This window comes from Podarcis bocagei, assembly GCF_964188305.1.
Source record: "Podarcis bocagei genome assembly, chromosome: 1".
Taxonomy (NCBI): domain Eukaryota; kingdom Metazoa; phylum Chordata; class Lepidosauria; order Squamata; family Lacertidae; genus Podarcis; species Podarcis bocagei.
Genome location: NC_138125.1, coordinates 141,907,360 through 141,935,009, shown reverse-complemented (window position 1 = coordinate 141,935,009; position 27,650 = coordinate 141,907,360). Strand labels below are relative to the sequence as shown.

Below are 27,650 nucleotides of genomic sequence, written 5' to 3'. Positions count from 1 at the left end.
CATCTTTTCTTCTGCCTCCTCCCCCTTGCTCTCTGTTTCCTCCCTTGCCCTCGCCTCTGCTCCTGAACCCCTGACATCCATCCCCCCCTCGAAGCCCCCCTTCCCCCTCCCCTCCTTCCGGTGCGGGAGCTGGGTGCTGCCGTGTCATGGGGACGAATGTCGGATACAGTTCGCTTCCCGTGGCGGGCCTCCAACCGAAGGCTTCCGGTTCTTCCTCCCTGCTCTCGTCCACAACGGTCACCTCCGCTTCCATCTCTGTGCTGAGTAGCTGCAGTCACCGTCGCAGAGGCTGCAGTGTGTTTGTGGATCCTCTGGGGACACTCTTTCGCCATGTGCTGCGGACTTTCGCAGATGTAACACTTCCTGTTCCCTCTAGGAGGCTTCGCTTTGACTGCTCCCGGTGCTGTGGCTCTGGTTGCTGACTGAGCCCTGGCACCTCCAACCTCCATCAGTTCCGCTCCCCCTCCTGGCGGAGGCGTGGATTGCGCACGCGCAGCTTCCCTGGGAACGAAGGAGAACCCTCTCGCTGGTTCGCGCCCTCCACGCCCTTCGTCCCTGCTCCATGGACGTTCCTCCAGCCTCACTCCCACTGCCAGCGCCCTCTGAACGACCTCCTGCGTGGTCCTGGGTCTCTCCCCCCTTGCAATTTCGTCTTTAACCGCACTGTTCAATCCTTCCCAAAATAGGTCTCTGACTGGAGCTGAATCTCTGTCCCATTCCAGGGCACTGGCCAGTGCAAAAAAGCGGGCATGGTACTGTCTTACGCTGGCCCTCCCTTGCTTCAGCCCATGTACCTCCTTCCTGGCAAGATCCACGTCTATGCTGGACAAAAAGCAGCCATCCATCGCTTTAATAAAGGCATCCGCGGTTTGGAGCGCCGGATCCTTATCTCTCCACAAATTGCGCAGCCATGCTTTAGCATCTCCATGCAAATGGGACATGATAAATCCCACCTTTTCTTGCTCATCTCTAAAGTCTTTGTCCAGCAGTTGCAGTGCACACTGTACATCTGCTCTAAAGTTGGGGTACTGTTGTAAATTCCCATCGAAGTGAGAGACTAGACCGCCTGTTCTTCTCCCCAACCCAATCCCCTCCGGTTTGGGTGTCAGTTGCCCTTGCTTCGTAAGCACTTCCAACCTGACCTGGAGATCCCTGTAGGCGGCAGCTGCGTCCTCCTCTCTCTTCCTGGATGCAAGTATCTCGGCATTCAGTCGTGTCACTGCTTCTCTGAGTTCTCCTATCTGCTGTTCGGCCGTCATATTGTCTGCCGTTCGTGAGCTGAGTTGTAGGCACCCGACTTCTCTCCTGTCCGCGAGGCTGTAGATGCCCACAACTGGAGACGGAGCTTACTGTCAGAGCTGCTTCCAGATCCTAGATCACAGAGGATCACGCTAGCCAGCGGTCACTTTATAAAAGTCTTTATTGAGTTACAGTTTCCATTCTCAAGCTGCTGCGCGCAACTCTACGTCTTAAGGGTTAGACCGGCGAAGCTCCGTCTGAGTCTCCGCCCCCTGTGCACCAGCTTACTAACCTAGCCTTACTCCACCTCTTCCGTCTGACCGTTCTTCTCTGGGTCCCTCTGCCCCCCGTGGTCTCTTCCTTCCGGGATTCTTCTGACGCTGACCCCCCGGACCCTCCTGTCTCCTTGCGCCGGGCTTTAGGACCTGGCTCCCTTTCCGGGCTGCTTACTGCGCCACCTTCCTGTGCATTTGAACTTGGCGCGCGCGCCCAACCTTCCACTTTCCTCCTGACCGTTTCTTCACTCTCTGATGGAGGTGTGGCCACTCCTGACTCGTGCCCTCCCTCCTGTTGTGAGCTGCCAGCGCTTGATACCTGGCGCCCTTCTTCTCCCCTGCTCTCTGTTGGTGACGCTGGTCCCGATTTCCAACTGCTCCCCTCTGAGCCCCCTCTGGACCCTTCTTCCTGGGGTGTCCCCCTAGGCTCCCCCCTTGCTCTGGCCACTGGTGCTCCTTTCTGTGAATCTTCTGATTCACTGGAAAGACTCGGAGATCTCGGGTCGTCGTCATCACTCATCTTTTCTTCTGCCTCCTCCCCCTCGCTCTCTGTTTCCTCCCTTGCCCTCGCCTCTGCTCCTGAACCCCTGACATTACTACTCAGAACCGAACCGGTCAATGTCAAGGATAGATCAGATTTGGATCTTGAATGAATTGACTCCAAGAACCCAGCAAATAGAAATCCAACCGAAAGTGATTTCAGATCATAGTCCAATAAAATTCGAATTAAAAGGTTTTGAGGAAAGAACTTTCAGATGGAAAATGAATGACTATCTCTTAGATGATCAGAAAATTATAGAAAAAGCACAAAAGAGGTTAATGGAATACTTTGTTGACAATTGCAACAAGGGTACAAGGATAAATGTGGTTTGGGATGCAAGCAAGGAAGTGATGAGAGCATTTTTCATCCAGCAGAATTCAATTAAGAACAAAAATAGAGAAAAAGGTAAAAAAGAAATTTTGAAGCAGATAACGGACAATGATCAAAAAATGAGAGGCAGAAATACAAGATGGGTGACACCTGGCTTGAGAGCAGTACATGTGAAAAGGATCTAGGAGTCTTGGTTAACCACAAACTTGACATGAGTCAACAGTGTGATGTGGCAGCTAAAAAAGCCAATGCAATTCTGGGCTGCATCAATAGGAGTATAGCATCTAGATCAAGGGAAGTAATAGTGCCACTGTATTCTGCTCTGGTCAGACCTCACCTGGAGTACTGTGTCCAGTTCTGGGCACCACAATTAAAGAAGGACACTGACAAACTGGAACGTGTCCAGAGGAGGGCAACCAAAATGGTCAAAGGCCTGGAAACGATGCCTTATGAGGAACGGCTAAGGGAGCTGGGCATGTTTAGCCTGGAGAAGAGGAGGTTAAGGGGTGATATGATAGCCATGTTTAAATATATAAAAGGATGTCACATAGAGGAGGGAGAAAGGTTGTTTTCTGCTGCTCCAGAGAAGCGGACATGGAGCAATGGATCCAAACTACAAGAAAGAAGATTCCACCTAAACATTAGGAAGAACTTCCTGACAGTAAGAGCTGTTTGACAGTGGAATTTGCTGCCAAGGAGTGTGGTGGAGTCTCCTTCTTTGGAGGTCTTTAAGCAGAGGCTTGACAATCATATGTCAGGAGTGCTCTGATGGTGTTTCCTGCTTGGCAGGGGGTTGGACTCGATGGCCCTTGTGGTCTCTTCCAACTCTATGATTCTATGATTCTAATTAAGCAACCAAACAGCCGAAAAATAAAAGAAAATATTAAAGTTCTTCAAACTCAATTTGCAATGATAATAAATAGAGAAGTGGAATAGAATATCAAAAAACTAAGACAGAGAAGTTTCAAATTTGCGAACAAATCAGGAAAATTTATAATATATAAACAAAATTATAGTGGAAGGAGAAGAGATAGTCAATCCGAAGGAAATCAGAAAGGGATTCTTGTACTACTACAGAAGATTATATAAAAATAGAGAAAGAAACAATTTGAGGAAAATAGAGAGATTTTTGAAGGAAAAAGAGGTGCAGAAGATCCCGACAGATAAAAAAGAACAGTTGAATGCCCCAATAGAAATTGAGGAGATAAAAGAAGCAATAAAAGATTTAAAGAGGGGGAAGGCTCCAGGCCCAGATGGATTCACTGCAAGCTATTATAAAGAAATCTGTCTTGATGACGCCACTGAAAGAAGTAATGAATAACATTTTAAGGGAAAGAGACATTCCGGAAACATGGAAAGAAGCATATATCACATTTATTCCAAAACAGGATTCGGACTTAACACAAATTAAAAATTATAGGCCGATTTCACTGCTAAACACAGATTATAAAATATTCGCAGGGATCCCTGTGAAAAGAATGAAAAGCATACTATTAGAAATTATTCATAAGGATCAGGCAGGTTTCCTTTCAGGCAGGCAGATGAAGGATAATATAAGGAATATAATCAATATTGTGGAATATCTGTCTGCCAGGAATGAGAAACAAGCCATAATGATGTTTGTGGATGCAGAAAAGGCCTTCGACAACATAACATGGGACTTTATGTTGAAAAATTTAGAACATATGGATGTTGGTAAAGAATTCTTTAACGGAATAAAGGCAATTTACACAGAACAAAAAGCCAAACTGATTATAAACAATGTAATTACAGAAGAAGTAAAGATATCAAAAGGAACAAGACAGGGATGTCCACTTTCGCCATTATTATTTATAACGGTCCTAGAAGTCCTTTTAAATTCGATTAGACAAAATGGAAAAATAAAAGGAGTGACAATTGGTCAAAATGAATACAAAATCAAAGTGTTTGCTGATGATTTGGTAATAACGATAGAAGATCCAATAAGTACTGCAAAAGAAGTATTGGAGGAAATAGAACAGTTTGGAGGAGTGGCAGGGTTTAGACTAAACAAGAAGAAAATGAAAATGATCGTGAAAAATATGGACCAAGGTGCAATAGAAATAATGCAACAGCAAACAGAGATAGAGGTGGTTAGAAAGGTGAAATATTTAGGAATATGGTTAACCTTTAAAAATATAGACCTATTTAAGAACAACTATGAACCGGTGTGGAATGGAATAAGAAAGGACTTGGAGGTGTGGGGAAGAATGAAACTGTCCTTTTGGGGCAGAATATCTACAATTAAGATGAATGTGCTTCCAAGGATGTTATTTTTATTTCAGGCTATCCCCATAATTAAGGGGAACAGATTTTGAAAGAGTGGCAAAGAGCGATTTCAAGATATATCTGGCAGGGCAAAAAGCCTAGAATTCAATTTAAGTTACTAACAGATGTGTGAGAAAGAGGAGGCTTTGCCCTGCCCGATTTGAAATTATACTATGAGGCATCATGCCTTTGCTGGTTGAAAGAATGGATAAAATTAGAAAATAAGGAATTGCTAGACCTAGAGGGGTTCGATAACAGATTTGAATGGCATGCATACCTATGGTGTGAGAATAATAATAATAATAATAATAATAATAAATCACTTTTCTGCCCTTTCAAGACTAAAAGGTCCCAAAACATTTTCTTTCCCCCCCCCCCATGTGCATTGAGTTTAATTGTCACCAAACATACATCATCCCTTCACCAAACAAAAACAAAGAAAAACATACAAAAACAAAAGAATAAATCTATAATAAAAAACAACATAACAGTTCATAATACATTTTTACATAACTAACTGGACTTCCTCACATCTCCCTTCCCCGCGTTCTCAATATTAAAGTTATAAACAGCAATTTATTACCTTGTTTCAGCTCTTAATTTATACTTCTCAAGTATTATGTCTCAAACTTCAAATAATTTTTGTCCAATACTTATCAATATAATTCAAACATAATATTACTTCAAATTTCATCTTTTTCTTAAACATTACTTAGACTCAGGTATCAACTTAGTTGCTGGTACCATGTTCTTTTCAATCGTGCAGTTTCTTAACATTCATACAATTTATACTGTTTTTGTAAATAGTCCTTAAATTTTTTCCAATCCTCTTCCATTGTCTCTTCTCCCAAATCTCGAATTCTGCCAGTCATTTCGGCCAACTCCATATAGTCTGTATCAGTTGCGTCTGCCATTCTTCCAGTGTGGGCAAATCTTGTGTCTTCCAATATTTTGCAATAAGTATCCTTGCTTCTGTTGTTGCATACATAAAAAACGTTCTATCTTTCTTTAACACCTTCTGGCTGACGATGCCCAAGAGGAAGGCCTCTGGTTTCTTAGGGAAGGTATACTTAAATACCTTTTTTAACTCATTGTAAATCATTTCCCAGAAAGCCCTCACTTTTGGACAGGTCCACCAAAGATGAAAGAATGTCCCTTCAGTTTCCTTACATTTCCAACATTTATTGTCATGCAAGTGATATATTTTTGCAAGCTTGACTGGGGTCATGTACCACCTATATATCATTTTCATAATATTTTCTTTCAAGGCATTACAAGCCGTGAACTTCACGCCGGTGGTCCATAACCGTTCCCAGTCCTCAAACATAATGTTGTACCCAATGTCCTGAGCCCATTTTATCATGGCTGACTTAACTGTTTCATCCTGAGTATTCCATTTTAACAGCAAGTTATACATTCTGGAAAGTACCTTAGTCTTTGGTTCCAACAGTTCTGTTTCTACTTTTGATTTTTCCACCTGGAATCCTATCTTTTTGTCCAAATTAAACACCTCTTTAATCTGGGCGTAATGTAACCAATCTCGCACCTTGTCCTTTAATTTCTCCAAGCTCTGCAACCTCCAAATATCTCCAACCTTTTCTATTATTTCCCAATATTTCGGCCATGCGGCCTCCATATTGAGTCTTTTCCGGGCCTTAGCTTCCATTGGTGATAACCACCTTGGGGTCTTATTTTCTAATAAGTCTTTGTATTTTGTCCAGACATTAAACAATGCTTTCCTGACAATATGGATCTTAAACGCCTTATGAACCTTTACCTTGTCGTACCACAAATATGCATGCCATCCAAAAGTATTGTTGAACCCTTCCAGATCTAGGACATCAGTGTTCTCTAGCAGTAACCAATCTTTCATCCAGCAGAAAGCTGCAGCTTCATAATATAACCTTAAGTCCGGCAGGGCAAACCCCCCCCCCCTTTCCTTTGCATCGGTTAGTATTTTAAATTTAATTCTGGGCTTTTTGCCCTGCCAGACAAACTTAGAAATATCTCTCTGCCACTTTCCAAAACATTCCACTCTGTCCACAATCTGTAGGGTTTGAAACAAAAACAACATCTTTGGCAATACATTCATCTTTATAGCAGCAATTCGGCCCAACAGGGAAAGTTTCAATCTTGACCAAGTTTCTAAATCCTTTTTGATTTCTGACCAGCATTTTACATAATTGTCTTTGAATAAATTCAAATTTTTAGCAGTCAGATTAACCCCTAGGTATTTCACCTTTTTAACCACATTTAAGTCTGTCTCTTTCTGAAACCTTTCTGATTCCAAAGGTGTCAATTTCCCCCCCAAAACCTTAGTTTTTTGCTTGTTTAATTTAAATCCCGCCACCCGACCAAACTCCTGTATCAATTCTAGAACTCTTTTCGTACTAGATTCTGGCTCCTGTAATGTCAAAACCAGGTCATCTGCAAAGGCTTTAAGTTTATACTGTTTGGCTCCGACCTGTATCCCTTCCACCAACTGGTCCCCTCTAATCATATTCAAGAGCACCTCCAGGACCGATATAAATAACAGAGGGGATATAGGGCAACCTTGTCGTGTTCCTTTTTCACCAAAACATTTTCTATCAGTTTCTTGTGCTGTCATTTACATATTATTCTTACTTAAGAGAAGAAAGAGAGAGAGTTTTATTTATAAAGTTAGAATAAATAAAATCACAGCATCTAAATATAGATTTTTAAAGTAGCACCAAGGATTTAGTAAGCTTAGAAGGATGGTGTGGTGTTAATTAGCTGTGAAACTAATGGAGGGTTAGTAGCAGTGAATATTGTGGCTGTTAGTCTTGCACTTTGACTGAAGCTGGACAGGGCGTGCTCTTCCTTAGGAAAAAACTTTTCCTTCCTAATTTTGGCTAATGCTCTTTGCCTTACACTCTGTGAGTTGATGGGCCTTGATCAGATGGGAGGGAACTTAGGGGTATGCTGTACCTGCCACAGCAGCACCAAGTAGGTCCTCCCAGGAGACGCCTAGCTGTGTGTACCAAACGTCAAGGTAACTTTGGAAGTTCCTCCTAAAGTGAAGAATCCAAGGAATTTCAAGGGTTACCAGGAAACAAAAAGTCCTGAAAAGAATGGTAATACTTACCACAGATGTTTTTTGCATGTCCTTTCCATTGTGTCAGCGAAGGGGAAAGTCAGGTGCCCTACCATTGTGGGGCTTGGATTTTAGCACTCCCCCGTCAGATCGATATTAAATATCACTATTCCCAGAACTTGACATGCTTCCTGAGTGATGTGGCTCGTAGAACTGGACTGGTCAGCAGAGAGTTTCCTTCAAATGAGTAAACAAACCAAACATTTTATCTACCTTTGGAGAGCACCGTTGATGAATGCTTTACAGCCCAATTCTGGTAATAGTATTTAATATGCATTAGGTACTACTGAGAACAAAACAAAAACCCCTCCCAAAGGGGATGATAAAATAATCACATTTTTTCCAATTCAGATACTCTGTTAATATATATCTAGATACTCTCACTTAAGTTTCCAAACTACAGGTAACAGATTACTTTCCCCTGAGGAGATAGTTAATTATATACCACACATAGTATGTAATTAAAGGATGAGCTCTACCCCCTGTGCAAGATTAAAGACTGTATACTGATAAGCAAAGCATTTGATTTTATGTGTATTTGTGATCATTCCACATTAAAAAGATGCACATTCTTTTGAAGGAAACTAGTTAGTCAAGATTTTATCAGGAAGTAGCATATTTGTAACCTGAAAGATGAATAAATCCTTCTCACAGCCATTAAACTGCTACCTGAGGAGTTAAGGACAGATGACCGATTTAAGAATCAAGGACAGAACATCCTTTGTAGAATTAAGTACTTAAGCTTTGGATTTGTTTCACTGGAGCACTTTTGAGGAACAGAGTCTCAGAATTTTTAGGCAGATTTTCTAATGGTGAAATTTGCAGAGCAAAGCTCTGCCTATTAAGAGCTGGTGTTTCACTATTGCTCCACCTTGTCAGCACTGTCTCAATTTGATCTGACGGGCAAGAGATTAACAAACTTTGCAGGCTAATAATGTTTAACAGGCGATAACAGAAATTGAACTAGAACTCCTCAGCTAAGGTGGGTTTTCAAAAACTCTTTGTGACTCCTGGAGATGTGACTCCTGGAGATGTTCCCATGAAAAAAGAAAGCAGAGAGAGAAAGATAATGTTTGAGTAGACCCCAAGGTAAAACAATATCAAGCAAATTATATTTGCATGGAAAAACTTTATCCACAGGATAATTTTTCCCTATGTCCTCAGCGTCTATAGGTGGATCTCATTTACTTCAAAAGAGATAAGATTTTTTAAAATGGGAGGGGCATACACTGAATCAGAATATCTTGCAGTCATGTGAAAATATATTTAGGGGTAGAGGTGTGTGGTTTACAGCAGAGATGAGTGCCACAGCCCCATGGTCACCTTTGACTGGACTTAACCATCCAGGGGTCCTATACCTTTACAGCAGTCAGCCTCCACAATAAGAGTATTATAAGAAAATAGAGCACTTTCCAGTTTACTCGATTTTTGTATTTCCCTTGCCAAAGAACCCAGTACAATTTGAATTACATTCACTCCTATTTTATTTGTATATTAATTAAAATACAATTTATCTCCTTAAAAAAAAGACTCCCAAAGTGGCTAGCAATCAAGTTAAAATCCACAATAAAACATCAAGATACATAAAACAGTAAACAGAAAAGAGAAGAATCCATGAGAAGATCAGCACAGCAAGTAAACTATCATCAGATCAGTTAACTTCGAGGTCAGCAGTTTCGTTAACCACCAAACTGGTCTGAACATGGCTTAACTGGATGGTGGAAGGCCAGTAATGTTGGGGGCAAGGAGACCATTACACAATTGTGGCTCTATGACCCAAAAAAGTCCCATCTTACTTGCTGTACCTCAGATGATGGAGGAAACAGAGAAGGGCTTCAATTACATGTTCAGATCAGTACTTGTGCATGAAGATGGTCCTTGAGATATCATAGTTCTACACTGGTTAGGGTACTCAGAGATTAAACCTGGACTTTGAATTGAGCCTGGAAGCCAGTGAGTAACCAATGAAATAAGACTGGATAAAAGTGGCGGGAGGTGCCTCTTGCTGGAGTCCCGTAGAAAGCATAGGCACACATCCAAAAGACATGTGCACAATATGAAGCATATTGTCAGAGTCAGCGAAAGCAAAATTGTGTAGGAATTGTGGCATCAAGTATTTTATTATTTACAGCAAAAGAAACAAAAGAAACACATTTTGCGTAAGCTCCTTCTCACACATCCTCTCTAGTCCTTAGCTGGACAGAGAGCAAAAGCAGAAGTTTGTCAGCTTGACTTCCACTCACACACACAGTGATAAGAAATGAAATCACCTGATCACGTGACCCTCTGCAACAGTGGCAGTGGAAAATACTAACAAAAAGTTCTCCATACACCTTGTCCTGGTCCATACTGACTTCAGCATAACTATACATCATTGGAAAATTCATATACAGCACGTTACAGCTGCCCCAGCTGGATGCGACTGAGGCAGGGCTGGCTAACTTGTGACCTTCTAGATGTTGTTGAACTCCCACCAGACCCAACAAGCATGGCCAATGGCCAGGGACGATGGGAGCTGTAGTTCAGCAACACCTGGAGGGCCATAGGTTCCGCTCCCTGTACTATGTATGGAATGAATGAGAGTGGCCGGTCCATTTTTTCAAGGTAAGTCTTCAGCAGGTGAACCAACCTAAGCTGCTAAGAGGCCCTCTATACGTCTTATATGAGCTTCTGGATGCAGTGATGGATCCTGGAGCACACACAAGCTCTGACCCTGATTTTTATGGTGCAACACCATCCCAAACAGGTTGGACACCCTAAAACTTATTAGTGTTCCTTCTGTTTTCCTTCATATTTTGTAAAAAAACAAAAACAGAACACCTTTTGAAAGAGTAGTAGATAGGTAGCCGTGTTGGTCTGCCATAGTCAAAATAAAAAAATTCCTTCCAGTAGTCAAAATAAAAAAATTCCTTCCTTCCTTTTGAAAGAGTTAACAAAGATATCTTGGAGATACGTGTGCGACATTCAGTGTAACATTTTCTGGCTTCAAACCATTGGGAATAAGCATGATACAACCTTTCTCCATGAGTGTGTCCATTCAGGTGTTAAATACAGTAAATAGAATAAAAATTAATTCCCCTCCAGTTGCTGCACAGTATGTTGCACATACTGTCACTGAGTCATCCACTAAAATTTCTGGTTCCTTTTTCTGAAAGGTTCCCTCCCCTGCTGCCAAATTTTCATCAGTTTACATTTGCGTACGTTGACTTCTGTTAAATCCTGTGGATGCAGAAGCAAAAAATGTGTTTGGGGGGAACAAAAGGGAGAGGTAGAGTAGGCAACATATTAGAACTAGTATTCTGTCCATTGCTTCTATCGCTGATTGATTGTGTGTCTCACAGTTTTGACAAAATGCCCCAGAGTCTCCCATGAGGGGGAAAAAAGATACAATCTGCTGCATGATACTAAATTTACTCTTACTACTGAAGAAATGTGCAAGCTTTTCTCTTAAACAAAGTTGATGTTTGCTCCCTTTTAAGAAAGAGGTCTATATCTCCTGAATGTGAGAAATAGCAATGTATCAAACAAGAAAGTAGCCAGACTTTTAAATTAGTGCTGTACCTGATAACATTTAATGTATCTTCCTGGGTTTTCTTGTTCTTCAACTTCTTATTTGTTGGAGGGCAGAGGAACCAAGACTAATGCAGTAACAATGGTCTGTAATTACACAGCATGTGGTCCCTCTAAGATGCTTCTCCACCATGGGATTTATTAGCTGTCTCACTTGCATAAATAACAAGATGTAAATTATCCCCCATTGTAGAAGAGCCAATTACATGGTGAAAATAATGCAGTGTAAAGGTGTAATGCAGCTTAATCTTATGCAGGTTTACTCAGAGGTAAGGCCCCACCAGCACCATGCATTTAAAGCAGTATTACGGCATTTTGAATTCTCGAAGCTACCAGCATGAGCTTGACCAAACTGCAGGAGGCAGTGGAAGACAGGAGTGCCTGGTGTGCTCTGGTTCATGGGGTCACGAAGAGTCGGACACGACTAAATGACTAAACAACAACAACATGCTGGTGAATTATGTCTGTCTAGTGCACTTATAACCCCCCACCCCGCCTTCAAGTCTCAGCTAGGAACTTCATGCTCTTATTCAGATGCTAATATAAGCCATCTGCTTCTTTAACTGAGGCAGGCAACTAAGCCATGTGACCTCAGTTATTACCATTGCCCTCTTTCTGAGAACTCATTTGCTGTTAAACCCTGAACAATTATCAGCTGATTAGGATAATTTTAAAAGATTTTCAGAATCCTGGGGCAACCTACTTTCCCAAATCATGCATTGCTGAAAGCACATTAGTTATAAAAAGGAAAGCAAATCTTTCTAAAGACAGAATTTCTATTTTAGTGCATTAGATTATTATACATTGCTTGTTACATAGAATGTAGATTCTTTTTTTTAAATTCTTTTTATTAAGTTTCATATACATAACCAAAAAGAGAAAAACAAATCAACAATCACAAAAAAAGAAAAAAATAAGTAATTTACAAGTGTTTACACATAGCAAAATGGTCTTATCCGTTTCCATTACAGTTATTTATCTTCGCATTTATTTCTTTATAGTTTTAAGCACTTCAATCATTCCTCTGCCCTCTACCGACCTCCATCCCACCCGCTTTCAGGCTTCTTAATATACATAGTTTGTTTTTCCTGCAGCTCGTACTTGTCAATGATTTGCACATCGTAAGATTTATATCAAACCTGCTATAGTTTTTAGGTTTTTGTAATTCCCTTCAATATATATCATAAATTTACTCCAGTCGTTAATAAACTTTGTATTTTTTTGGTTTCTAATTTTCTGTGTCATTTTTTCAAGGTTAACAAATTCAAATAATTTGGTTTGCCAGCCTCTAATTAATGGGGTGTTTTGATTCTTCCAGTTTTGGGCAATTAGTAATCTGGCGGCGGTTGTGGCATACTCCTTATACTCCTTTTTGATTTCGTCCCCGATTATTCCTAGTAGGAATGCTTCTGGTCTTTTGGGAAATGTGTATTTGAGTATTTTTTTTAACTCGTTATAAATATTTTCCCAATATTTCTTCATTACGTCGCATGTCCACCACATGTGGAAAAAATTTCCCTCTTTAATTTTACACCTCCAGCAGTTCTTGTTTCCTGTTTTGTACATTTTCCCTAGTTTTGCTGGTGTAATATACCACCTATACATCATCTTCTCTAAGTTTTCCCTGAGTGTTACACATGCCGTGAACTTCATTCCACTAGTCCATAATTTCGACCACTTATCATATTCTATATTGTAACCCAGATCCATTGCCCATCTTGTCATTACCCCCTTTATTTCTTCATCTTTGGTGTCCCACTCTAATAATATGTTGTACATTTTGGATAGTAATTTGTACTTGCCTTCAATTATCTCTATCTGGAACTTGGATTTCTTTTCATTCATCCCTACTTTTTTGTCATTTAACCATTCTGCATGTATTTGATGGAATTGTAACCAACCCGTTAAATTGTCCTTCAACTCCTCAAAAGTTTTCATCCTCCATCCACTTTCTGATCTTACCAGTAGGTCCTCATACGTTAACCTTACTCCCTCCATATTAACTTTTTTATTATTAAGATATCCATTGGGGATAGCCACCAAGGTGTTTTCCATTCTAAAAGTTTTTATTCCTCTCCCACACTTCATATAGTATATAATATGATTTGAAAATCCCTTATGTACCTTTTCTTTATTTTTCCATAAATAGGCATGCCAGCCAAACCTATTGTCGAACCCCTCTAGGTCCAACAAATCGGTATTTTCCAGAGTAATCCAATCTTTGATCCAACAGAGGCTGGCAGCCTCATAATATAATTTCAAGTTGGGTACCGAGAAACCTCCTCTCTCTTTCCTATCTCTGAGGATTTTAAAGCTAATTCTTGGTCTTTTGCCCTGCCATATAAATTTCGAAAGGGTTCTTTGCCAATTTATGAACATTTTGGAACCTCTAATCACAGGTATGTTTTGAAACAAAAATAACATTCTTGGAAGTAAGTTCATTTTTATCACCGCCATTCTTCCCCTCCACGAAAGCTTCACTCTATTCCACATATCCAGATCCTTCTTAATCTCCTTCCATGTTGTAAAATAATTATCCTGGATTAAGTTTATATTTTTTGTGGTTAACCAGATTCCCAAATATCTTTTTTTTTTGCCACCTTAATTCCATACTGCATTTCCAATTTTTCACTTTCTTCCTTTCCCACATTCTTAGTCAGCATTTTTGTCTTTGATTTATTTAATTTAAAACCAGACAGCCTGCCGAATTCTTCCAACATCTCTAGAGCTTTGCCAACGCTCTTTTGCGGGTTTTCCAGAGTTAACATTAGGTCATCCGCATACGCCTTTAACTTGAATTCTTTTGTTCCTATTTTGATCCCTCGAATCTCTGTTGTTGCTCTTATTTTGTTTGTAATTATCTCTAATACTATGATAAATAAAAGCGGGGACAGAGGGCATCCCTGTCTTGTTCCTTTTTCAATTTTAAAGGAATTTGTTAGATTGTTGTTTATAATCAATTTTGCAGATTGATTCGAATATATAGCTTTTATTCCTTCCATAAACTCGCCTTCTAGCCCTGCTTTCTCCATGCTCTTCATTAGGAACTTCCAAGAAACGTTATCAAATGCCTTTTCGGCATCTATAAAAACCAGCGCTGCGCGAATTTCATTCTTGCACTCCAAATATTCAATGATGTTAATAGTGTGCCTCACGTTATCTTTCAAAAACCTAGAGGACTGGCACCTAAGACTAAAAAAATAGAGATCTGCCCCAAAACCTGCTCCGACCATAACGCTCTGAAAATAGACTTGAGACTTACACCAGCTGGATCCTTCAGATGGAGAATGAATGACTCTTTGTTTAGAGATCAGGAGATTGTGAAGAAGGCCCAAAAAACGTTGAAAGATTACTTTGAAATAAATTTGAATACTTCGGTGGAAAAGAAAATAATCTGGGACGCGAGTAAAGCTGTTATGAGAGGGTTCCTGATACAACAGAATACTATTAAGAAAAAACTCTGGAATGGTAAAAAGGACAAGATTTTGGAGAAGATAAGAGACGGAGAGAAAAAGTTGAGACTAAATCCAAAATCAAAAGAAGTTTTAAGAGAAATAAAATTCCATCAAGCACAATATGTGAAATTGATAAATCAAGAAGTTGAATGGAAAATTAAACAGATGAAACAAAGATCATTCGAATCGGCAAATAAATGTGGAAAGCTGCTGGCATGGCAGCTAAAAAAGAGACAAAAATTGAACTTTGTTACCAATCTGGAGGTTGAAGGAGAATGTATTCAGAAACCAGAAGAAATTAGAAAGTGTTTCCAGAGATATTTTAAAAAATTGTTTACTCAAGGACCCCAAGTAGAGACCGAGATAAACAAATTTTTAAAAAGCCATGGCCTGCAAAAACTAACACAAGATAAACAAACAGCCCTGAATTACAAAATACAAATACACAAATACAAGATGGGTGACACCTGGCTTGAGAGCAGTACATGTGAAAAGGATCTAGGAGTCTTGGTTGACCACAAACTTGACATGAGCCAACAGTGTGACGCGGCAGCTAAAAAAGCCAATGCAATCCTGGGCTGCATCAATAGGAGTATAGCATCTAGATCAAGGGAAGTAATAGTGCCACTGTATTCTGCTCTGGTCAGACCACACCTGGAGTACTGTGTCCAGTTCTGGGCACCACAATTCAAGAAGGACACTGACAAACTGGAACGTGTCCAGAGGAGGGCAACCAAAATGGTCAAAGGCCTGGAAACGATGCCTTATGAGGAACGGCTAAGGGAGCTGGGCATGTTTAGCCTGGAGAAGAGGAGGTTAAGGGGTGATATGATAGCCATGTTCAAATATATAAAAGGATGTCACATAGAGGAGGGAGAAAGGTTGTTTTCTGCTGCTCCAGAGAAGCGGACACGGAGCAATGGATCCAAACTACAAGAAAGAAGATTCCACCTAAACATTAGGAAGAACTTCTTGACAGTAAGAGCTGTTCGACAGTGGAATTTGCTGCCAAGGAGTGTGGTGGAGTCTCCTATTTTGGAGGTCTTTAAGCAGAGGCTTGACAACCATATGTCAGAAGTGCTCTGATGGTGTTTCCTGCTTGGCAGGGGGTTGGACTCGATGGCCCTTGTGGTCTCTTCCAACTCTATGATTCTATGATTCTATGATTCTATGAAAATAACACAACAGGAAATTGAAAGTGCCATTCAGAATATGCAATTAGGCAAATCCCCAGGCCCAGATGGACTTACCTCCAAATATTATAAGATATTGAAGGAATACTTGGTCCAGCCACCAATGGAGGTATGTAACCAAATTATGGAAGGGAAGGGGGCACCAGAATCGTGGAAAGAGGCATTCATCACTTTGATACCAAAATTGGAATCTGAAAAGACTCAACTTAGGAACTACCGTCCCATCTCACTCCTAAACGTGGATTACAAAATTTTTGCTGATATTTTGGCAAATAGACTGAAAAAAGTTTTAAACGAAGTAATTCATAAGGACCAAGCAGGCTTTCTCCCTGGTAGGCATTTGTCTGACAACACCAGGAATATTGTTGATGTTTTGGAGTTACTACAGACAAATTTGAACACGAAAGCAGTTTTGATTTTCATAGACGCTGAGAAGGCCTTTGATAATATATCCTGGAAATTTATGAAGAAAAATTTGGAAGGGATGGGAGTGGGAAGGGCGTTCCAAAATGGTATTGAAGCAATCTATTCAGAACAAAAAGCTAAATTAATAGTAAACAATGTGGTGACAGAGGAGTTCAAAATTGAAAAAGGGACACGACAGGGGTGCCCCTTATCACCCTTGTTATTTATTTCTGTCCTGGAGGTGTTGCTGAACTTGATTAGGAAGGATCAGCGGGTGGAAGGAATACAGGTCGGAGGAAAACAATATAAACTGAAGGCTTTTGCAGATGATTTGGTTTTGACATTACAGGAGCCAGAACCTAGTACAAAAAGAGCTTTGGAACTAATCTCTGAGTTTGGTCGGGTGGCGGGATTCAAGTTGAACAAACAAAAAACTAAGGTCTTGGCAAAAAACTTGACACCTTCAGAAATAGATGGGTTCCAGAAGGAAACAGAATTAAATGTGGTTACAAAAGTGAAATACCTGGGGGTTAATTTGACTGGGAAAAATTTGAATTTGTTCAAAGATAATTATGAAAAATGTTGGTCTGACATTAAAAAGGACTTAGAAACCTGGTCAAGATTGAAACTTTCCTTGTTGGGAAGAATTGCAGCAGTTAAGATGAATGTATTGCCAAGAATGTTGTTTCTGTTTCAAACCCTTCAGATCGTGGACAAAGTGGAGTGTTTTGGAAAGTGGCAGAGGGACATTATGAAGTTTGTCTGGCAGGGCAAAAAGCCCCGAATAAAATTTAAAATACTAACAGACGCAAAGGAAAGAGGGGGATTTGCCCTGCCGGACTTAAGGTTGTACTATGAAGCTGCATCCTTCTGCTGGATGAAGGATTGGTTTTTGTTAGAAAACACTGATGTCCTAGATCTGGAAGGGTTTAACAATGCTTTTGGGTGGCATGCATATTTGTGGTACGACAAGGTAAAGTTTCATAAATTGTTCAAAAACCATATTGTCAGGAAAGCTTTATTCATTGTCTGGACTAAATATAAGGACTTACTTGAAAATAAGACCCCGAGGTGGTTATCACCGACGGAGGCTAAGGCCAGAAAACTAATTAACATGGAGAGTGGCTGGGTAAAATACTGTGAGATAATAGAAAGAGTTGGTGATACTTGGAGGTTGCAGAGTTTTGAAAAATTGAAAGGAAAGGTGCGAGACTGGTTTCATTATGCCCAAATTCTAGAGATCTTTAAAAAGGACAAAAAAATTGGTTTCCAGGTGGAAAAATCAAAATTAGAGTCAGAACTACTTGAACCTAAGACGAAAGTGCTTTCAAGAATGTATAACTTGCTGCTTAAATGGAACACTCAAGATGAGACAGTTAAATCAGCCATGATAAAATGGGCACAAGACATTGGGTACAACATTATGTTTGAAGACTGGGAAAGGTTATGGACCACCGGTATGAAATTTACGGCATGTAGTGCCTTAAAAGAAAACATTATGAAAATGATGTACAGGTGGTACATGACCCCAGTCAAACTCGCAAAGATATACCATCTGTCTGATAATAAATGTTGGAAATGTAAGGAGGCTGAAGGAACATTCTTCCACCTCTGGTGGACATGCCCGAGAGTGAAGGCCTTTTGGGAAATGATTTATAACGAGTTGAAAAAGGCATTTAAGTATACCTTCCATAAGAAACCAGAGGCCTTCCTCCTGGGCATTGTAGGCCAGAGAGTGTTAAAGAAGGATAGAACTTTCTTTTTATATGCAACTACAGCAGCAAGAATTCTTATAGCCAAATACTGGAAGGCGCAGGAGCTACCCACGCTGGAAGAGTGGCATATGCAACTGATGGACTACATGGAACTAGCCGAAATGACTGGCAGAATCCGAGACCTGGGAGAAGAAGTAGTGGAAGAGGATTGGAAAAAATTTAAGGACTATCTACAAAAACATTATAAGTTATATGAATGTTGAGAATTTGCTAAGTTTTGGGAAAAACATGCTTCAGTATTGAGATCTGAAAATGATGGAAACTAAGTGATGACTGTGAAAAGTTTAAATTTTAGAGTATATAATTAGATGAAAGTACAAAAAACACATGAAACAAGGTATCAATTTGCTGTTTATTTTTTATTGCAAAGAAAGCAGGGGATGGAAGATGTGGGGAAGTCCAGTTGATTATGAAAAAAGATTCGGAAAAGTGAATTTTCTTTTATTTAATTTCTTCTTTCTTTTTGTAAAATCGCTTTTGTTGTGTTATTGACGATGTATTCTGACCTTGGGAAAAAAGCAATAAAAAACATTATTAAAAAACAAAACAAAAACCTGTTTGGAAGGAATCCTGCCTGATCCTTATGTATTATGTTTACCAGGCATTTTTTAAGTCTACTTGCCATCACCTCCGCAAAAATTTTGTAATCATTATTCAAGAGTGATATAGATCTGCCCAGGAGGACTCCCTGAGTGAGTGCCTGAGGGTCCTGCTCTTGCCACTTACCATCTGGCCTGGGGCGGGGCCTGGGGCCTCACAAGGACTGTGTGCTGCTTGCGGCCTGCTGCCCAGGAAGACTCCCTGAGTGAGTGCCTGAGGGTCCTGCTCTTGCCACTTACCATCTGGCCTGGGGCGGGGCCTGGGGCCTCACAAGGACTGTGTGCTGCTTGCGGCCTGCTGCCCAGGAAGACTCCCTGAGTGAGTGCCTGAGGGTCCTGCTCTTGCCACTTACCATCTGGCTTGGGGCGGGGCCTGGGGCCTCATAAGGACTGCGTGCTGCTTGCGGCCTGCTGCCCAGGAAGACTCCCTGAGTGAGTGCTTGAGGGCCCTGCTCTTGCCACTTACCATCTGGCTTGGGGCGGGGCCTGGGGCCTCACAAGGACTGCTCTGCTGCCCAGGAAGACTCCCTGAGTGAGTGCTTGAGGGCCCTGCTCTTGCCACTTACCATCTGGCCTGGGGCCTCATAAGGACTGCCTGCTGCTTGCGGCCTGCTGCCCAGGAAGACTCCCCTGAGTGAGTGCCTGAGGGCCCTGCTCCTCCCTGCCACTTACCACCTGGCCTGGGGCGGGGCCTGGGGCCTCACAAGGACTGCGTGCTGCTTGCGGCCTGCTGCCCAGGAAGACTCCCTGAGTGAGTGCTTGAGGGCCCTGCTCTTGCCACTTGCCATCTGGCTTGGGGCGGGGCCTGGGGCCTCACAAGGACTGCTCTGCTGCCCAGGAAGACTCCCTGAGTGAGTGCCTGAGGGTCCTGCTCTTGCCACTTACCATCTGGCCTGGGGCGGGGCCTGGGGCCTCACAAGGACTGTGTGCTGCTTGCGGCCTGCTGCCCAGGAAGACTCCCTGAGTGAGTGCCTGAGGGTCCTGCTCTTGCCACTTACCATCTGGCTTGGGGCGGGGCCTGGGGCCTCATAAGGACTGTGTGCTGCTTGCGGCCTGCTGCCCAGGAGGACTCCCCTGAGTGAGTGCTTGAGGGCCCTGCTCCTCCCTGCCACTTACCACCTGGCCTGGGGTGGGGCCTGAAGCCTCATAAGGACTGCGTGCTGCTTGCGGCCTGCTGCCCAGGAAGACTCCCCTGAGTGAGTGCCTGAGGGCCCTGCTCCTCCCTGCCACTTACCACCTGGCCCAGGGCGGGGCCTAACAGGCCTCACTAGGACAGTTGTTACTGCCGGAGAGGCACAGAGTGTTTTTAAAATGTTTTTAAAAATTTTCTCTGGATTTTTTGTATGTGGGGGGTGGGGGTGGGATTGATGTTTGGTTGGGCTTGGGGAATTATTATTTATTTTATTTTGATGTTTTTGTAATGTTTACATTTTTTTGTTTGTATTGTTTTATTGGTTTTGTTTGTTTGTTTAAGGTGTTATTTTGTTTTTAGGGGGAGGGGTCAGGGCTGCCGGGGAGTGGGCCCCAGCCCACAAAATGGCTGGGGCATGTTCCACAGGGGGGGGGGGATGCACTGGGACAACCGATCTCAGTGATCACGGGTAGGAGGAGGAGTTACGCTAAGACCAGACCATGTCATTACAGAGGAGGCAGGTTTAGTCGTTGTCTGAGGACTATCCCTGCCTCCGGGTCTGGTCCTGACCGGATGGATACTAGAATCAGCAAGGGATACCCACGTGATCTGAAGGTGCTGCTGTGCAATGCCAGGTCAATGATTCATAAGACCACTGCCATCCATGACTTGATCATGGATGGAGGATTTGATCTGGCATGTGTGACAGAGACTTGGTTGGATGAAGCAGATGGGCCTGTCCTTGCCGCTGCTTGTCCACCAGGTTTCTCTTACGCACAGCAACCCAGATCACGTGGGCGGGGAGGGGGGGTTGCAGTCATTTTTAGGAAGTCATTAGTTTGCACCAGGCGTCCTATTGGGAAGACCCAGTTTTCTGAGTGCATGTTCTGGAAGTTGGGCAATAGGGGCAGTACAGGATTCCTTTTGGTGTACCGACCTCCCCGCTGCACCAAGGATTCCCTGCCCGAGCTGCTTCAGGTCGTGGCGGATGTTCTCCTGGAGACACCTAGCTTGGTCGTCCTAGGGGATTTTAACATCCATGCCGACACGACCTTACAAGGGGCCGCTCGGGACTTCGTGGAAAGCATGGCCTCCATGGGGCTGTCCCTGAATAAGTCTGGCCCAACCCATAGCCGTGGACATGCCTTGGACCTGGTGTTTACCTCTATGGATGTTGGTGATCTGACACTAAGTAAAAGCGAAACGAAAGAAGTGCCATGGTCAGATCACTTCCTGGTGCAACTGGACTTCTCTGCGACCCATCCCCTCTGCAGGGAGGTGGGACCAATTCGGATGGTCCGCCCCCGCCACTTAATGGATCCAAATGGTTTCCAAAGAGTGGTAGGGGATGCTTTATCCCATGTTGGTGGCCTTTCAGCTGATTCCCTGGTGGCCCGCTGGAATGTGGAGTTAACCAGGGCTATTGACTGTTTGGCTCCGAAGCGCCCTCTCCGATTTCATGGAGCCTGGACAGCCCCGTGGTTTTCCACAGATCTGAGGGCAATGAAACAATCGCTGAGACAGCTAGAGCGCCGGTGGCGGATAACTCATTCCGAATCTGACCGGACACAGGTTAGAGCTCAACGTCGAGCCTACCAAGTGGCGATAGCATCGGCGAAGAAGAATTTCTTCACTGCCTCTATTGCATCTGCAGAAAACAGCAGCAGGAGACTTTTTCAGGTGGTTCACAATTTAGCGGAACCACCTGCAACATCGGGGCCCAGTACGGGCCACATGTTCTCCTGCAATGATTTTGCAAAGTTTTTTGCAGATAAAATCGCTCAGATTTGGGAAGAAGTAGACTCCACCGTGGGAGCAGGGCCGGGGCGGGAGAGTGCTAGAGTTCTGTCTAGTCAAGTTGAGTGGGATCAATTCCAATCTGTTACCTCCGAGGATGTGGACAGGCTGCTTGGACGAGTGAAACCAACCACCTGTCTCCTGGATCCTTGCCCATCCTGGCTTATAAAAGCTATCTGGGAAGGACTGGGCGATGGGCTTCGTGGGGTGGTGAATGCTTCCCTCCGTGAGGGAGCCTTCCCAGACCCGCTGAAAGAGGCGGTTATTAAACCGCTTCTTAAAAAACCATCTTTAGATGCGGCCACGATGGCCAACTATCGCCCAGTCTCAAATCTTCCATTCCTGGGCAAGGTGATTGAGCGAGCGGTTGCCGAACAACTCCAGGCACGCCTGGAAGAAGCGGACCATTTGGATCCCTTCCAGTCGGGATTCAGGCCTCATCATGGGACTGAAACTGCCTTGGTCGCACTGGTTGATGATCTCCGGCGGGCTAGGGACAAAGGTGAGAGCTGTTTCCTAGTTCTGCTGGATCTCTCAGCGGCGTTCGATACCATCGACCATAGCATCCTTCTGGACCGTCTTGAGGGGCTGGGAGCTGGGGGCACTGTTATACAGTGGTTCCGCTCCTTCCTCCTGGGCCGTGTTCAGAAAGTGGTGGTGGGGGATGAGTGTTCAGACCCCTGGGCTCTCACTTGTGGGGTGCCTCAGGGTTCTGTCCTCTCCCCCATGCTTTTCAACATCTACATGCGGCCGCTGGGAGAGATCATCAGGAGGTTTGGGCTGGGTGTTCATCAGTATGCGGATGATACCCAGCTCTACCTCTCTTTTAAATCAGAACCAGTGAAGGCGGTGAAGGTCCTGTGTGAGTGTCTGGAGGCGGTTGGAGGATGGATGGCGGCTAACAGATTGAGGTTGAATCCTGACAAGACAGAAGTACTGTTTTTGGGGGACAGGAGGCGGGCAGGTGTGGAGGATTCCCTGGTCCTGAATGGGGTAACTGTGCCCCTGAAGGACCAGGTGCGCAGCCTGGGAGTCATTTTGGACTCACAGCTGTCCATGGAGGCACAGGTCAAATCTGTGTCCAGGGCAGCTGTTTACCAGCTCCATCTGGTACGTAGGCTGAGACCCTATCTGCCTGCGGACTGTCTCGCCAGAGTGGTGCATGCTCTGGTTATCTCCCGCTTGGACTACTGCAATGCACTCTACGTGGGGCTACCTTTGAAGGTGACTCGGAAACTACAACTAATCCAGAATGCGGCAGCTAGACTGGTGACTGGGAGCGGCCGCCGAGACCATATAACACCGGTCTTGAAAGACCTGCATTGGCTCCCAGTACGTTTCCGAGCACAATTCAAAGTGTTGGTGCTGACCTTTAAAGCCCTAAACGGCCTCGGTCCAGTATACCTGAAGGAGCGTCTCCACCCCCATCATTCTGCCCGGACGCTGAGGTCCAGCGCCGAGGGCCTTCTGGCGGTTCCCTCATTGCGAGAAGCAAAGCTACAGGGAACCAGGCAGAGGGCCTTCTCGGTAGTGGCGCCCGCCCTGTGGACCGCCCTTCCAGCAGATGTCAAAGCGATAAACAACTACCTGACATTCAGGAGACATCTTAAGGCAGCCCTGTTCAGGGAAGTTTTTAACGTGTGGTATTTTATTGTATTTTTGGTTTTTATGGAAGCTGCCCAGAGTGGCTGGGGAGGCCCAGCCAGATGGGCGGGGTATAAATAAATTATTATTATTATTATTATTATTATTATTATTATTATTATTATTATTATTATTATTATTATCTATAATTTTTAATGTTCAGTTTGTCCGTATCCGGTTTAGGAATCAATGTAATGTGAGCCTCTTTCCATGTCTCTGGTACCCTTCCTCCTCTTAAAATATTGTTCATAGTGTCACAAAGCACTGGTGTTAGTTGGTTTCCTAATACTTTATAGTATTTAGCTGACAGTCCATCTGGTCCTGGGGCTTTCCCTATTTTCATCTTCTTTATTGTGTTTTGTATCTCTTCTATTCTTATGGGGTTATTTAATTGGGTTTTTTCTTCCTCTGTTATAGTCCTTCCGCTGTAATCTTCTAAGTACTTTTCTATTTGAGTTATTTTTTATACAGCTTCTCATAAAATTTGAGGAAATTCTCCTTTATTTCTTTTGGATCTTCTATCAATTGCTCCTCTATTTTTATTTTGTTTATTACGTTTTGTTTCTGTCTTTTTCGCAGTTGCCAAGCTAATAATTTACCCGTTTTATTAGCTGACTCGAAGTATTTTTGTTTCATTAATTTAATTTTCCATTCGATTTCTTGGTTTGTTAACATTGAGTATTGAGATTGTAGCATTTTTATTGTTTGTATGTTTTGTTCGTCTTTTGGGTTTCTTATTAATTTTTCCTCACACTCTCTTAATTGGGTTAGGATTTCCTCTTTCTTTTGTTCTCTTACCTTTCTCCTGTGACTATTTTGTTGGATGAAAAGCCCTCTTAACACCGCCTTACTGGCGTCCCAGACTATATCTATACTTGTTTCTGTATTGAGGTTCAGGTCAAAGTAATCTTTTAAAGTGGTTTTAGCTTTTTCAACCACTTCATCGTTATCCAATAAATATTCGTTCAACCTCCATCTAAACCCGCCTTGTGACTTGCCTTTTATTTCCAAAACAACCGAGTTGTGATCTGAGAGGGTTCTAGGTTGAATTTCACACTTTCTAGTTCTCAATGAGAGCTCCCTTGAGACCCAGATTTGGTCAATTCTGCCCCAGCTCTTGTGTGGCTCTGAGAAGAAAGTGAATTGTTTCTCTAAAGTATGTTTATACCTCCAACTGTCTATTAAATCTAGACATTCTTCCAAATCATTAAAAGATCTCGGCAGTTTCCCTTGGTTATTTTTTTTCCTTTCCGATTGTCTATCTAACTCCGGTTTCATTACTCCATTAAAATCTCCTAGTAATATCGTCTTATTACATTCTAACTCTAATAATGTTTCTTCTAATTTTTTGAAAAATTCCGATTTATTCAAATTTGGGGCGTATATATTTATCACATTAAATTTCCCCCCCTGGAAGTTAATTTGCACTCCCAGGACCCTTCCTTCCTCATCTTTACAAATCAATTTGGGTTCCCATTTTTCTTTCACATATATCACCAACCCCCTTTTCTTTTCGGCTATACAATTTGTAAATTCAACCCCTAATTTTTTCTGTACCAAAATATGTTTGTGCTTTTTAGTTACATGTGTCTCCTGTAGACAGATTAGATCTAAATTCTTTCTTTTCAACACATTTACTATTTTATTCCTTTTGGTTTTTTCATTCAGACCATTCACATTCCACGACAAAACTTTCAAGTTCATTATATTGACTACTTTCCCGTTTACCAACAGCTAGTAATTTAAATTCGAGTGGTTTTGTTCTCTCCCTTCCCTTCCTCTTCTTCTTCTTCCTCCTCCACTACTATCTCTTCTTCTTCCTCTTTTTCTACATAGAATGTAGATTCTATATTATATCCCATTTGCAGAATTAGATTTACTGAATTTGAGGATACGTATACAAAATTATAGCTTCTTTTATGGCAAGTGAAGCTTGATCTGCCAGTTTTAGCAATGCATTGTGATAAATGTGAACATTTCTCAGTTAAGGGCTACTTCACCCATTAGTTTCTTGTTAGCTGAGAGAGTTTGAATGGAAGAGCAAAATCTGGTATGCCTGTGTATGTTGTCAGGTATGAAAACTGTGCCATGTGTCTTTTGCTCTGGAGAGGAACCTTTCGTCAGATGAAGCACCTCCCCCTTTCCAAAAAAGTTTAAGTTTATCCTCTTTTTAGATCAGTATGGTCCAAAACAAAACGTGGATATATATTCCTCTTTCTTGTCTACTCCACAGTTTTTTCCTTCCGCTTCCAGTTCCTTCTGGGACAGTTCCCATCTTTATGTCATTTTATAGAAACACTGTTAAATGAAAATGGTGTTCAGCCACCATGTGAAAAAAGCATGCACTACATCTTCTGTGTGGAATATCTGGCCCTTGAGCACAAGGCTGTTTGATGCTAAGCCGCACTCACTTGCCCTACACCTGAAGTCATATATAACATCAGGGCAGGAAAAGATGGCAAAGTGTGACTTACCCCTGTGCCTTTGCAAGACCAGCCATTAAGCTGATCAGATGAGCAGCAGGGCTTCCCAAGCACTGATGAACAACTGATTGCTGGCACTTGCAAATCCCTTACCTAATGTGTCTTCAAAACCCATTTGCAGGTGTGGTTTGAATTCAAATGATGCCTTCAGTCAGGGTCAGCCCCCCCTCTGTTTGCAAGCATGGTTTGAATCCAAACTGTCTGCAGACCGAGAAGGAAAATGCCTGTTTGCATGTACAGCCTGGAAACCAATCAGCTGATTGGCACTTCAAAGGAGCTTGCTCTCAGTGCAGATTGGCACAGAGAGTGAGACCTCTTGCAGCTGTCACCTGATGTCAGGTGATTGATAGGTCTAGTTTTTCTGTCAAAATTGGCTTGTGTTGTGTGTGAGAGCGACTCCAGTGCGCCACTGGATTCAATTCACCACCCATCTACAACATCTGCTCTAACCAAAATACTTTTTCAGAATTTGAAATAATAATCCATTGATACTTCACAAAATGCAGACACCTAAGTTCAGAATTTTATTAATTAGCTTTTTTTTCATCCCTCCTTTCAGGGCAACCATCCTCACAATATGAGAAAGAACATGAAATTACAGTTAGAAAAAGAACATTTTAAGACTGTGACATTTTACCACATCTGCACCACCATTTTACACAGGGAAGAAACCACAAAATATTGTGTTGGAAATAGTTATATTGCCTTACAGTGTACAGAAAATGATGTGGCCAGTTATGCATATCTCTAAGCCAGTTTCTATAAGCCCTATCTTGATGTTGGGGGCCAATTGCCAGTTTTGATGCAGGACAGACATCCTGAGTCATAAATGTTTATATGTTGAAGGGGGTGGGGGAGGATTTAGCAGGTACAGCAACTGCATGTCTAAATCCTCTCATTTACATGGTTATTGAAGGCGCAAAAGAATCCCAGGTTTATATTGAGCCTGAGAATGTTAAAATGTTTCACTAAGCAGGATTTAAATATAAAAATTGTGGAAATTTCACTGCTTCTCCCTTTCCACTTGTTGATCACATTTCAGCAGATCCTTGTTGGAATCTCAGACATTACAAGCTTCCCCATGTAAATATATACTAACACAGCTCATGCTCACCTTTTTGCATATACAGTGGTACCTCGGGTTGCATACGCTTCAGGTTACAGACTCTGCTAACCCAGAAATAGTGCTTCAGGTTAAGAACTTTGCTTCAGGATGAGAACAGAAATCGTGCTCCGGCACAGCAGCAGCGGGAGGCCCCATTAGCTAAAGTGGTGCTTCAGGTTAAGAACAGTTTCAGGTTAAGAACAGACCTCCAGAACGAATTAAGTACTTAACCCGAGGTACCACTGTATGTAAATTATCAGAAGTATTCCGTCTCTCTGGGAATTGTTGACTGAAATTTAAATACATAGGAACACACAATAAAGAAGCAGGAAAAAAGAAATAGATGTTTCCTATGAATTACAATTCTGTTTTGACATAACTGTGATTCGTTTTCTATTTGATGATTTTCTGACCATTATTTAAGCAGCTTAAAATATTTTCTTTCCCTCAGATTTCAAGGGTTAATACCAATGTTGCTTTAACTTCACTTTCCCCCTTTTTTATGTCTCTCTTCTTCAGCTGGGTGAAGAGACTGGTGTCTTACATTGTCAACTAATCCAGAGGACGGTGTGCTTGTACACTACAACCAGGTCAGTGTGTTTGAGTTTCTGTAGTAAGGATGAAAGACGATTAACATATAATTATTTTTAACACTCCCTGATTCAGAAACCCCCAACAGTAGATAGGATTAGTAGCATGTAGTTTC

The 27,650-nt window shown here is 42.4% G+C and overlaps 1 protein-coding gene across 23 annotated transcripts in view; it reads left to right on the top strand.

The window, feature by feature from the left end:
- MAP2 (microtubule associated protein 2) overlaps window positions 1-27,650 on the top strand; it is a 282,714-nt gene that overhangs the window by 17,421 nt on the left and 237,643 nt on the right. For all 23 annotated transcript variants that reach the window (XM_081189952.1, XM_081189950.1, XM_081189942.1 and 20 more), the window contains exon 2: window positions 27,464-27,534. The gene's annotated coding sequence lies outside the window, so the exon portion shown is untranslated. The remainder of the gene's footprint in view (window positions 1-27,463; window positions 27,535-27,650) is intronic.